The sequence below is a fragment of the Sorex araneus genome, chromosome 1 (assembly GCF_027595985.1).
Source record: "Sorex araneus isolate mSorAra2 chromosome 1, mSorAra2.pri, whole genome shotgun sequence".
Classification (NCBI taxonomy): Eukaryota; Metazoa; Chordata; class Mammalia; order Eulipotyphla; family Soricidae; genus Sorex; species Sorex araneus.
In genome coordinates, this window is record NC_073302.1 from 436,721,046 (window position 1) to 436,734,148 (window position 13,103).

The following is a 13,103-nucleotide window of genomic DNA, read 5'->3' on the forward strand; positions in this document are numbered from 1 at the left end:
CCGCCTGGCTCCGTGCAGAGGCGTCAGTCTTGCCTTTCACGCCAGCCCATCAATGGAGCGATTGTTCTCGGCCCACCGGGGACAGGAAGCCACGTCTTACCTGAAGGCTAAGCCTCGATTTCTTATAGGACTCAACTCATTCGTGTCACAGAGAAGCTGTGTTGGCTATGAGTTTCAGCCTCGAGGGGGTGGGGGGGGGGCGGGCGGGGGGAGTCTTCATCATCCACTTCTAAAATGTTTGAGAGAAATTGGGGGGGCGGGCTGAGGCAGGGGAGGCTCAAGTCGATGCTTCTTGTAATCCTTTTTGCAGTATTGAAGGAAATAAACTCGGGGTGGGGGTGCTCCGTGTTTGCCTTCAAGGTGCCTTTCCTCAACATTGTTTTGTAAACTTTAGCATGACTGATTGAGGCCGAACAATGGCGTTACTGAAACTAATCTGGGAGGAGGGTCATGCTCATTGTATCCCCTCATTTCCTCCTTCCTCACACACCTCTTTTCCTTGTCTGGGGCTAAGCTGGACGCAGCTTGGAACTTTCTCAGGGAGTCTTACCCCAGGTGAGGAGGAATGGAGAGTGGGCCCTGTTGGCACCCGGGCCTGGGGTGTGTCTGCTTCTCTCAGCCCCCTGGAATGTCATGATGTGACCGCTTGGTGTCATGGCGGCTGTCTCCACTCACTGAGCAGTAGGCAGGAGGCACAGGAAAAAGCTTTATAGGCTTGAGCAAGTTCTAGAAAACGATTCCAGAAATGGGCTCCAGAAAAGAGGCCATTTGGGGCTGGAGCGATAGCACAACGGGTAGGGTGTTTGCCTTGCACGCAGCCGACCCGGGTTCAATCCCCGGCATCCCATATGGTCCCCCAAGCACTGCCACAGGAGTAATTCCTGAGTGCAAAGCCAGGAGTAACCCCTGAGCATCGCTGGGTGTGACCCAAAAAGCAAAAAAAAAAAAAAAAAAAGAAACGAAAAGAGGCCATTAGACGTTCTACCTTTGGATACTCTCAAGTCTTGTCTCACGGTACTTGGATTGGCCCATAGGGGTCCCTGACTATTATTTGTCTGAAGAACCTCTGTCCAGGTTGATTGTAATGCCAGGCAAACCTGGCTGGTGGGATGACGTTATTGTCTCGTCAGTGTAGTACTTTATGACTTACCAAGCTTTCTCGGAAGATCTTGTTCTCAGGAAGATTCCGGAAGATCCAACCAAACACCAAAGCGACCTTTTAGCTGAGTCTCCCTTGTCCTCCCACCTGCCTGTCCATGTGGTGGGGTCGACGGGGGCTTAGAAAAACATTCCTTGTAATTAATTAGTGTGAACAAGCTTATTAAAATAAAATTTAAATAAAATTTAAAAACAAATAAATATTAAAAAAATTAAAAATACACTCCTGCTCCAACCCAAGGATACTACTTCTGGTCTCCCTTATGCCAAGGTCATGGGTGCCTCCCCCATGCACCAGTTCAGGCACAAAGGCTCACCTCATGAATCAAAGACAAAATGATCCCGAGAACAAGATGTCCTCGTGGTCCAGGGGTGGCCATGATCTCATGCCCTGCTTGTGGCGATGGTTGAAGGTCTTCCCTGGTGAGAGCTGACGAGGGAGGGAGAGAACTGTGTTAAAACTCGCATCATCCAGGTCATCACCAAAGGTCACTGGGCAGTTTCAAGGGTCTCAGATCATCTCTGTCCTTCTTAGCCCTGGCTTAAAAATAGGTGCCGCTGTGGTGGATTGTGAGTCTTTTATCCTTGAATTCTAAACGGGGAGTGGGGAGAGGAAAAGCTTAGAAAAGTTCCCTCTGCACCCGATCTCCACTCCTGCCCTTTCAGAACCCCGCACCCCTTACCTGAGAACAAAATACTGGTTCCCCCAGATCAGACAGCCTCTTTGTGTCTCCACGAGAGACGTAATTTCCCCTTTAAAAAGGGATCGGGTAAAGGGCTGCCGAGAAGGAGGTGTTCCCAGGGTGTCATTCACTTACTCCAGACACAAGGTTGCTCCTTAAAGAATCCTGTTCACGAAACCGAGCCCAGAGAAGACCAGACCTGGGGCCTGGGCTTCTGGGGAAGAGAAATCTAGAAACCCTCAAGAGGCCCCCGGGGTCCGACGTCTGTGGGAGACTTGGCTATGGTAGAGGAGAGTGAAAAAGCCTGAATCTGGAGAACTTCCCTCCCAGGACGTGTGCAGAGGTAAGAAAGTCCGACGGGCAGCGTGGGGCTGAATTTATTTTTCTTGCAGGTCTTGAGGGTTTGATCATGAATGCTAGGCCGAAGGCAAGTAGAGTATGAAAATGTCATTCTCTCCCCTGGTGGGCTTGCAAAATAAGTTCTATCACACACCATCCGTCTGTCCAGCTCTACTTTGCTATAAAGAAAATCAGTGGAGCTAAATACACGTGAGGGGCTGGGGAGAGAGCTGGGTGCGCTGAGTGCAGGCTTGGTGTGCAGGCTTGGTGTGCAGGAGATTGGGCGAGCTCCAGGACTGCATGGTGCCCAGAGTACTGCCAAGAGGGACTCCTGAGCACCAGGACAGGAGTAGGTCCTGAGTACCACTTGGTATTGTTACCCACCCCCCACTAATCAAAACCAAAAGCAACATGCAGTTGAGTAGAGTGTCCCATCGTGGCCAGAGAGATAGAATAGTGGGCACTTGCCTTGCACATGGCCAAACCGATTTGGTCCCCAGCATTGCATGTGGTCCCCTAAAGGCCTCCAGGAGAAACCCCTCCACACTAAAGTAAAATAAATAGAAAAATGACCCATCAGTGCCATAACATTTGTTTTAACGAAGCTTGAAATTAGAATTAATTTGTACCTTTGAGTTTCAGAGGGAAGCTCCTATAGCAGTCTTTGACACTTTCTCCAGCACTTTTTCTTTAGTGTGGTTACTCCTTTCATCCTTAAGGAACTAATGGCGTGAGATGTAAAACATTCTTCCTCTGATTATTCCTATTTTCTTTTTTCTTGTTTTTTTTTGGGGGGCCACCTGGTGCTGCTCAGGGTTTACTTTTGGCTCTTTGCTCAGGGATCACTCCTGGCAGTGCTCAGGGGACCATATGTGGTGCCGAGGATCAAACGTGGGTCAGCTGCATTCATGTCGAGCACTCTACCCACTGGACTATAGATACAGACCATATTTCCCATTTTTCTTGATCTGTATGATTATTTGTCTCATCTGAACCACCCACCCATTCATCCATTCACCCACCCACAGTCATCCATTCATACACTCACCGACCCACCTACCCGTTCGTACACTTACCCACCCATCCACCTACCAGTCAATGCATCTTCCCCCCACCCCCTTCCTAAGTTTAAAGGGGTTTAGAATGGCTTCAAGAACCAAAGAACAGAAATGCCAACTCAGTTTTTCCAGTGTTCCATTTCAGAGTTGATACAAGCAGCATCTCTTAGAGATGTTTTTCACTTCCACCTCTGAAACATTTTGGCCTCTTTCTTGTGAAAACTCCTCTTTGTGTAAACCTTTGGCTGAATGTGTAGAAAATACTAGAAGAATATTTTCCCAAACTATGAATCTTGTGTTAGTGTTGACGTGTTCTCTCAATCATTTGAATTACGATGTGTATGATGTGTAATTATGATGTGTACATGTGAACACTAGACTTGTAATAACTAACAGTCCCCCGCCAACACCTCTGTACCTCTGCAAAAGGAACCCCGTGTCAAAGACCCTGCATGTGCGAATAGGGCACAAACAAGAACGTTCTGTGTCATAGGGAAATAGAAACTGGTGCATTTGTTTCTTCCATACCTAGGCAACTTCTCCTGACGCTAGACTCCTGTGAGGGTTGATTTTGCAGTGTCATATGTGAACACTGTCTCATTAATCCTTACGGCAAACTTCTCAGTTAACAACTGGGAGGGAGAGAGAGAGAGAGAGAGAGAGAGAGAGAGAGAGAGAGAGAGAGAGAGACAGAGACAGAGACAGAGACAGAGACAGAGACAGAGACAGAGACAGAGAGACAGAGAGAGAGACAAAGAGACAGAGAGACAGAGACAGAGAGAGACAGAGAGAGACAGAGGCAGAGACAGAGAGAGACAGAGAGACAGAGACAGAGAGAGAGACAGAGGGAGAGAGGGGAGGTCAAGGCCCTTGCCTTGCATACTGCTGGCTTAGCTCAGTCCTCACCAGCACTGCGTGGCCCCAGGAACATAGCTGCCCCCTCAGTACAAAGCCGGAAGTAGCCCCCAAGCACCACCAGGTGTGACCTCACCACCACCACCACCACCACCATCACCACCACCCCATCAGAAGAGAATCACACTCGCCCTCTCCGTGGTTTCTAGGTTGCTTCCTGGGGACACCCTGTGTGGGGACTCATAGTCCAGGGCGCGTTGCCCACTTGAACTTTGTGGCTCAGACCCTGTAGATGCTCCGCTTTTTGTGGCTTCCATCCAAACCCCCAGGTGGAGGTGGGGGTGGGGCGGGGAGGAGTCAGGAGGAAGAAGAGGAAGGGCCAGGAAAGGCTTTTGGAGTGCGTCTCCCTCCCCCCCAAGTAAGCCTCCCCTGGTCAACACACACCCCACCAGCAGGGTCCCAGGGAGGACGGTGGGGGGAGCACAGTAAGTCAGCGATCCCGGCAGCTGGGTCTCATTCTGTTCCCAGACCAGGGAGCTGAGCAGTTGAAACCATCATTCCATTTAGTCTTGCTCTGCTAGGCCTCCCTTTCCTCCCCGCTCCTGCCTTCTTTTCTGTCTGCCTCCTACCTCTCTCCTCCCACCTCAACCCCTCTTCCCTCCTCCTCCCTCCTCCTTTCTTCCCTCTTCCCCCTCAGGTGGCTAATTTAATAAGCATCAAGTGATACTTAAAGAGTTCTCATTACTGGCAGTTTGTAAGTTATTACAGAAGATGAATAATTCTCTAGTTGTGCCTATCATTTAAATATCATGCATAAATTTCCTGTCCATAGAATTTCCCCACAGAGCCTATTGGGATCTTAGTTCCTGTTTGTTTGGGGCCATGCTCAGTGGTGGTCAGGGCTTGCTCCTGGCTCTGTGCTCAAAACACCTCCTGGTGGTGTTTTGGGAAACTGTCTGCAGAGTCAAGGATCAAATCTGAGTTGGTAGAGTTCAGGGCAAGCAACTCACCTGCTGTACTGTTGTTCTAGCCCCAGGGTCTTTTTCTTTCTCATATAAATAAGTGATGGTTTATATTTATTATAAATATTCACTGGGTAAAGAATGTGTGTGTATGTGTATGCAAGTATATGTATGCGTGTGTGTGTGTGTGTGTGTGTAAACATACTTTTACTTGTTCTTTGAATTTTTGGAATCATGACAGAATACACATGCCATAAAGACAAACCACTGTAGTAGTTTTGGCATGAACCTGGGTCATTCCCATGCAAGGCAAGTGCCTTAATCCCTGTACTATCTCTCTCGTCCTGGGATTCCATTCTTTAGAAAAAAAGAAACTTTTCATTATCTTTTATTGTTACATCCAGAGTTGTATACTACAAAGATTTACAACAAAGATTTGCTGTATGCAACAAAGATTTATTGAATGACAAAACGCCATTTTAGGCAATATCTTTCTGGAGATCTCCACCTAGGTGTGTGTTTAAATGAGATCTTCTGAACTGGGATCATCATATGCAAGGGTATGCAGCCTAAACACATGTTTTGGAAAATGCTTTTCAACATGCCATCAGTTAGGAGCATGAAACTGGCTCTTGCAGGAAGGAAGTCCCTCTTCACCTCACACCCTCCCCTTTTACTAAAGGACTATTAGGACCTGTCTTTGCCAATGGAGAGAAAACAGAAGAAAATTTCCATTTTTACAACATCATCATCATCATCATCCCATTGATCGTCAATTTTTTTGAGCGGTCTCAGTAACGTCTCCATTCGTCCTAGCCCAGAGATTTTAGAAGTCTCTCTTTACTCATCCTTTCCAATGGTGCCGCATTGGAAGCTCTTTCGGGGTCAGGGGAATGAGACTCATCATTGTTACTGGTTTTGGCATATGAATGAGTATGCCACGGGGAGTTTGCCAGTCTCTCCCATGTGGGCACGAAACTCTCTCAGTAGATTTAGCCTACCAAAAAGGATTTCACAATAATGCAACTAATTACAAAACCACCATGATGACTTCTTGCCTTTACGCTGCCATTTTGTTTTTTCTAACTTACTCAAGTGAAAATCAAAAACTGTGTTCAGTGTGTGTTTGGTCGGCTCTTTGTGTGTGTGTGTGTGTGTGTGTTGGGGCAATTCAAAGACTTTGTGGGGGGGAGCTGGGAATTTTTAATAAATTGAGGGGCTGGAGCGATAGCACAGCAGGTAGGGCATTTGCCTTGCACACAGCCGACCCGTGTTCGATTTCCAGCATCCCATATGGTCCCTTGAGCACCGCCAGGGGTAATTCCTGAGTGCAGAGCCAGGAGTAACCCTTGTGCATCGAGCCAGGTGTGACCCAAAAAGCAAAAAGCAAAAAATAAGTAAATAAGTAAATAAATAAATAAATAAATAAATTGAGGAGTGGCTACCCAATAAAGCTTTCCTAGAACACCGGTAGGTGTGGGAGCGGGGATGTCTGGAGTTGCCAGTGCTCGAGTCCCTTCTTTATTCACGTGCATTCAACTATCTCTAGCGTCTTCGTGGCAGCTAGACATGGAACCATGGTTTTTGGTGGTGGGGGCTGCAGGGGGTGTTGAAAGGGATCATTGTACCAGAATCCAAATGTTTCAATGCTGGGGTCCTCCACACCACCCCCTTCCTGGCCTGAGAGTCATTGGGAAGGCGGGAAAAATATGGATGCCAGGCCTGGATGGGCAGGTACTAAGGGGCTCTCGGAAGGGAAGTGGAAAGGGGAGCTGGTTTGCAGCCCTCACTGATTCTGTGCCATGAATGTTCCTCCTTACTTTTCACAAAGTGGAGTAAGTGGCTGCAAAGTCCTTAGCTGAGGTTTTCATAGACTCTCAGGCTCTGGGGCGCTGAAGCTGCTGGCCGTGGACACCCCACTTGTCTCTGTTCATACTTGTGCAGTTATTCATGCCCTTTCACTCAGATTCTGACTTCTTGTCCCTTTTCTCCATAGTCAATCACTGTGATGGGATTCTCACCTGTCTATGCACAATGTGAAATAAAAATCTGCCTGGGTGCCTTTTTATTTACTTAGGGATTACTTTTATTATTATTATTGTTGTTGTTGTTATTATTATTATTTGCTTTTTGGGGTCACACCGAGCGATGCTCAGGGGTTACTCCTGGCTTTGCACTCAGGAATTACTCCTGGCAGTGCTTGGGGGACCATATGGGATGCCGGGGATCGAACCTGGGTCGGCCATGTGCAAGGCAAATGCCCTATCCGCTGTGCTATCGCTCCGGCCCCAACTTAGGGATTATTTTATAGTTCTTAAAATTGTTCTTTTTTTAAAAAAAGTTAATCTCAGTTATTTCTGCAATAGTGCATGGTGCACGTGGAACTCACATCTTATGATCTCGTGATCCGGTCTCTCTAACTTTCCTCCCTGGCTTTCACCATCCACATTGGTCACACCTACTTCTCCTGTGTCACTGTTGGGAGCAGTTACATTCCCTTTCTGTCATGAAACCAAAATCAAGTGCTTTTGTTTCATTCCAATATTGACTCTAGACCTGAAAGTGTATAAACAGCCTTTTATTAGGCTGCTGCAAATATTGTTCATGGGAAAGCAAATGTTAATGCAAAGATGACATTCGTGTCTCGAGAGGCCTGTTCCAACCAAGAAGAGTGATCCCTCCTTGGCCTCATTGGCTGTCTAGAGCCCTGTGGACTCCATTTTAATTTTCTTCCTAGTACAGAGACAGTCGGAAGAGTCTGCTCTGTGAGATCACAGTTTTCTAATTAGATTTCATTCAAGAGAAATAAACTTTACCAGTATCACCTCTTTGCTGATGAGAGGGGGAAGATAGAGCTATAGGATCAGGTGGAAACACCCTGATTAAACACATCAGATTAAACTGTCCTACTCGATAGCAATTCCCGGGCTAGTCTTGCTGTTCAGTACAGAAAGCAAAAGACTCACTGGATATCACAGAGTTTAGACTTCTAAATGAGTTTAGGAGTCATGAAGATGATGTACATTGATGATGGAAATGAATGAACTTATTGTGTAGCATTTTGGTAAGGTGGACTTATGAGTTTGAAAAACTTATAATTTTGAAAAATATTTCTCCACTAAGTGAGATTGTTTGATTCTCTAATTCTATAAAGATTCACAATCACTTTCAGGTTTTAATTCTGCTCCTGGATTTACATTACTTCTGCTTTGTTTTTATTTTTGGCTACATCCAGCAGTGCTCAGGGCATATTCCTGGATGTGCACTCAGGAATTATTTCTGGAGGTACTCAGGGGACTGTATGAGGTGCCAGAGATTGATCCTGGGTCAGCCACATGCAAGGCAAGTGCCCCACCTGCTGTACTATTGCTCCAGTCCTCGTAGCAGTTTTAATATGCTGTATAGTCCTCTTCATGGTCAAAAGATGATTTCCCCCTGCTATTTTTTTTAATTACCAGATGAAGAATATCCCTGGAAAGGAAGTTTAGACAATGTCTTGAGAGGAAGCACTGGAAAATCTACAACAATTGGTCTCTTGGGTTCTCAGATTTTCCTATGGGCTGAGAACAATTATTTTTACATTTTATGCTTGGTGAAAATAACAATTATTTTGTGCTTTTCCATGGTCTCCCTGGGGGAGGGGGGTTTCATGGGCTTATTTTGAACCTTCTGGATCCATCTCCCATCTGAGAATATTTGTGTCGCAGTGACAGTGTTTTAAGGAAACATAATACCTTGGTAGGGTTGTTTTTATGTTATCTTTGGTGTCGAGGTTAAAGACTCCTTTGGACGACGCCTGCCAGACTGTCCCTGCCTCGACCGACCAGAGAGCTGGCTCTAAGCAAACAGCAGTGTCCTTGTGTTCTGCACGGCCGCCCTGGGGCGACTCTCACATTGTGGGGATCTGATTCTGCTATTCTCACCACCTCATTTTGTCAGCAGGATGCTCAGTGCTTACTCCTGGCTCTGTGCTCAGGGATCACTGCAGGAGTTACTCGGGAGACCATCTGGGGTGCCAGAGATTGAACCTGGGTCAACCACATGCAAGCACCTTACCCCCTATGTTATCTCTCCAGCTATTTTTTGTTTTGTCATTATTTTTTTTTTAGGTGTGCTCCGAAGACCCAGGATAATAAAGTAAACTAACTATACAGCATCCTTCAATACACTTATAAGGCTATTTGTCATTCACTTATAAGTCCTTTTGCATCTCCGGCTCCCTATTCAAGACTACCAGTGAGTTATTTAAAAGGGACCCCCAGGCACCCTATCACTTAAATATGTGAATGTTTCAGTATGTATTTCTGACATCAGGATTCTTCTTTACTTCCATCACCACAATGTCACACCTAATGATGCCTCCAGTAATTCTTTAATAGCCTCATTTCCTGATTTTCTCTCTCCGCTTTCTGGCTTCTTCACAGTTGTGTGGAAATGAGGAGCCAAAGAAGGTCAACTCATTTCTTCGCTTGATATGTTTCTTTTCTTTTCTAGGTTCTCATTTCCCTTTAACCCTTGCCATTTATTTATTGAACCATGAGCTCATTTATCTGATACAACTTCCCACATTCTGGGTCTTTCTTCTTGAATCCAGAGTGTATTTAATTATGTTTTCATCCCTTTATAAATTTATCATTGGAGCAAGGGCTTGACCAGTTTCAGGTTCTGTTTCTTGTTTTTTTTTTTTATTTTGTTTTGGGGCCACACTTGGTGACACTCAGGGTGTACTCCTGGTTCTGTACTGATGGATCATTCCTGGCAAACCTCAGGGGCCCATATGTGATGCTGAGGATTGAACACGGTTGGCTGCGTGCAAGGCAAATGCCCTAATAAATTGAACGATCACTGAAGTTCAGGTTTTTTCCCTATGAGACTGTGGTAGGGATAGAGATTTCCTATTGCACTTCAGCAGGAAACACATTGTATCCTATCAGAGTGCTTCTTTCAGTGGCATTAAGATTTCTGTGTGTGTGTGTGTGTGTGTGCGCGCAAGCGTGCGCGCGGATACCCAGTGGTGCTCAGGGCTTACTCCTGGCTCCGTGCTCACGGATCACTCCTGGTGGGGTGTGGGGGACCATATGTTTTGCCAACAACTGAACCCTGGTTAGTTGCATGTAAGATAAGCTCCCTGCCCGCTGTACTGTCACTCCAACCCCATAGGAAATGATCTTATCTTTTTTACACAAATTGTATTCTAGCCTAGACAAACAGTGGGTGAATAAAAATTACTCTTTAATTTCAGCTCATAGTGCAAATGGGAAGTGTTAAATTATCACAATTTTGCAACTTCTAGCCAAATGATGGGTGTAAGCAATGGTCATCAGCGAGAACATTCAAGGTGCTGATGGAAAACGTTCCTAAAAGAGGGATAGATTTTATCAGTTAGAGCCATGAAAAATCCTAATGCCACTTCATGTGGTTCCCCGAGCCAGGAGTAATTCCTGAGTGTAGAGTTAGGAGCAACCTCTGAGCACTGCTGGGTGTGACCCCCAAAATAACTAAACTAAAAAAAAAAGGCAACTGTCTTTATTCACAATAATAAGTTGATCTCTTAGTCTCCAAAAGTGAACACTGAGATGTTTACTTTAGTGTTACTTTGATTGATGGGGTTTTTTTTGTTTGTTTTTGTTCCTGAGCCAGACCCAGCGGTGCTCACAACTTACTCCTGGCTTTGCACTCAGGGAGCACTTCTGGTGGGGCTCAGGGGGCCAGATGGGATGCTGGGGATTGAACCTGGGTTGATTCTCGTGCAAGGCAAATGCCTTACCTACTGTGCTATTGCTCGGACCCCTAACTGGTGGGCTTTAATATCTTTACTGGGTTCTGATTCTTTGCCCTCATTCTTCTTTACGTTCAAGTCATCCCATCTTTTTGGGGGGTGGTAGCAGGGTTTAGGACACACCTGGCAGTGCTCAGAGGCTATTCTTAGCTCTGCTCAGGAGTGACTCCTGGCAGTGCTCAGGGATCCTAACTAGGTCAGATGTGTGCAGAGCAAGCACTATACCTCCCGCACTATCTCTCTGGTCCCAAGTCGTCCCATCTTTGGCAATGGCAGCCTTTTCAAGTAGAATCATGTCATAACACCAGGAGTATTGCGGTGTTCTTGCCTTCGGGTGTAACAAGACTTCCAGGCACAGTTAGTACCTTTCCTGCCCCAGATCCGGGATTTGTCGTTTTCCTAAGCTGAATTGGTGTCTCTCAGAAAAACAGGAAGAAATCTGAGCTCTAGATGTATCCCTCGGTCATTTTTCTAGGCTTGTTCAGTGGATGGTGTGAGGATGTATATATAAAATATGTAAACCTTTGCATTGAAATTCTAAATTCAAAATGAATATTATCAACTTTTATTGGATTTTTTGAACCTTTAGGCCTTTTCCCCCTTTTCATGGTTCCAAATAACACTAACGGAACTACTTCCTTGCTTTTATTTTATAACATGTATTACTATCCATGTAATCATACTAATATTATTTATGCTTCAATTATTTGATTGTACCATTAAACTTACAAAAACATTTGTATATAGCTAATTATACTTATGCCAATGAAAATAATGGTAATATTAATTATTGCCAGTATTAAATAATAAAATAAAACAACATTAATAATATTTTGACACATATCAAATATAATTTAGACAAACTCATCTATTACTTTTTTATTGTTTTTAGTTTTTGGCTATACCTAGTTGTGCTCAGGGATAATTTCTGGTGGGCTTGGAGTGCTATAGGTTGGTGCCAAGGATTGAACCTAGGTCAGCTGTGTGCAAGGCAAGCATCTTCCCTGCTGGATTATCTCTCCAGTCCTGTTTGTTAAGTTGCTTTGGTTTTTGAGCCGCCAGTACTCAGGGCTTAATCTTGGTTTTGCTCTCAGGGGTCACTTCTATCAGTGGCCTGGGCATCACATATGGGACCAGGGGTCAAATCTGGGTTTGCTGTTGCACACAGCGTCACCTTAAAGCTAGCACCATTACCCCTGTGTCGCCTCTCACATCTCAGTTTTATTCTCAGCTGTAGATATCCCAGATATCACTATTACTAGCACTCACATAACTACTGAGAACAGATTAGGATTTTCGTTTGTCCTGTTAAGGATTAAATTAAATTAATGAATCTCTTGCCTGCACGCCTGGCTGTCTTCCCCGGGGCCCCTCGGAGGGGATGGGCTCCAGCTTCCCTCCCCACCCCGAGCAGAGCTCCCGGCGGCCAAAGACCACCGGAACCTAGCTACAGCCATGCCGGAGGCCACTCTCCACACGTTCGTTCGGACAGGCCTCATGCATGAAGGTACCGGTAGAGGAACCCAGGTGTGTGTAATCCTGTCAACAGCCAACATCCAGAGAGAGACTTAAAAGCAAGCTCTTAGAAGCATGCGGCCGCTTTGTGGCTGCACAATATCTTTCACCTACTTTTCCCTCTGGGAAAAACTGGCAAGCTTCTGAGAGTTTCCTGCCCACATGGGACAGCCTTGCAAGCTTCCCATGGTGTATTCATATCCAAAATCCAGTAACAAGCTGGATCTCATTCCCCTGACCCTGAAGAGCCCCCAGTGCAACATCGTTAGGAGGACGAGTCGAGATAGACTTCTAAGATCTCAGGGAAAGGACGAAATGAGATGTTACTGAGCCCGCCCGAGAAATCGGTGATTAATGGGATTTCGTGATCGTGATCGGGATTGTGTCTTGAAGTCATTTGATACCGTTTCACTAATTCCATCCTTGACTTTTTGTTTTTATTTTCCTTGGGTTGCCAAGGTTGAACTCCTTTCCAGGTTTGAACACCAAATGGAAGGGCTGCAAGTGTTCTGTCCAACTCAAATGGAGACGCTCTGTGGGAAGTGCGTTGCAGACCATGTCCATGGAAGGGACGATCTCTTTGCGCCCAAAGCCATTGTCCTTCCTATCACATGATGCTCGTGATCAAACTGTCCAGGGTCCCTGACTCAGGGTTGGTGACTAGCCAATGCTGTCATCTTCTCGACTGGCCATTTGGCCTCCTCATGTTAGAGCCTCCTTGTGCGTAAAATGGTGATTAACTATAAGAGGGGCT